At 39.3% G+C, this 1,328-nt stretch overlaps 1 pseudogene; it reads left to right on the forward strand.

Annotated features, from left to right (window-relative positions):
- The first annotated feature begins 223 nt into the window (after positions 1 to 223).
- LOC128577268 (glucosamine 6-phosphate N-acetyltransferase-like) lies at positions 224 to 750 on the forward strand (annotated as a pseudogene).
- Positions 751 to 1,328: the final 578 nt, after the last annotated feature.

Genomic DNA, 1,328 nt, shown 5'->3' on the forward strand with positions numbered 1-1,328 from the left:
AATTGTGAAACATTGTTGAAAGAAATTAAAACCTAAATAAATGGAAAGATAGCTCATATTAATGGATTAGGGGGCTTAATATTATTAAGATTACAATACTCCCCAAACTGACCAACAGTTTCAAAATAACTCCTATCGGGATCCGGATCCAGATCTGGTGCCATGCTCCGTGGTGGTGGGGAGTCTGACGTGCCCTGAGAGGAGTGCAGACTGCGGGGCCTGTGTGGACCCTCCTGGAAAGATGAAACTTGATGAAACTCCTATGTTTGACCCAAGTCTACTCAAAGAAGTGGACTGGAGTCAGAATACAGCTAAGTTTTCTCCAGTCATTTCCCCAACCCACCCGGGAGAAGGCTTGGTTTTGAGGCCTCTCTGTACTGCTGACTTAAATAGAGGTTTTTTTTTAAGGTACTAGGGCAGCTGACAGAGACTGGAGTCATCAACCCTGAAAAATTCATGAAATCTTTTGAGCATATGAAGAAATCAGGGGATTATTATGTTACAGTTGTGGAAGATGTGACTCTAGGACAGATTGTTGCTACGGCAACTCTGATAATAGAACACAAATTTAATCATTCCTGTGCTAAGAAAGGAAGAGTAGATGTTGTTAGTGATGAATGCAGAGGAAAGCAGCTTGGCAAACTGTTATTAACAACCCTTACTTTGCTAAGCAAGAAACTGAACTGTTACAAGATTACTCTTGAATGCCTACCACAAAATGTTGGTTTCTATAAAAAGTTTGGATATACATTTTCTTCCATCCTTGAGATACTTTGCTAAGAAGAATATGTTCCAGCTCCATCCATGTAAGCATGAAAGAGGTACTATGAAGCTAATTTATAGCTTTCATATGAAGGCTATAACCCAACTATAGCACAAGAATATGGGGAAAGGGCCAAGGGAGGGGAAGGGAGGGGGGAAGTCAAGGTGGAGGGAGGGTAATGGGTGGGGCCACACCTACAGTGCATCTTAGAATGGGTACAGGCGAAACCTACTAAATGCAGAATACAAATGTCTACATAACAATAACTAAGAAAATGCCATGAAGGCTACGTTGAACAGTTTGATGAGAATATTTCAGATTGTATATGAAACCAGCACATTGTACCCCTTGATTGCACAAATGTACACAGCTATGATTTAACAATAAAAAATAAATTAATTAAAAAAAAGTTGGGATATACAGTATCTGAAGAAAACTACATATGTCGGAGATTTCTAAAGCAAAAATATTTCAAGAAAGAGAACTATCAAAGGAACTAATGGTACAAAGCTATCCTCTTCCTAGAGTTAAAATACTATGTTGCTGTGACCCAGTAACCTCCATA

This window comes from Nycticebus coucang, chromosome X (genome assembly GCF_027406575.1).
Source record: "Nycticebus coucang isolate mNycCou1 chromosome X, mNycCou1.pri, whole genome shotgun sequence".
In the NCBI taxonomy this organism is placed as follows: domain Eukaryota; kingdom Metazoa; phylum Chordata; class Mammalia; order Primates; family Lorisidae; genus Nycticebus; species Nycticebus coucang.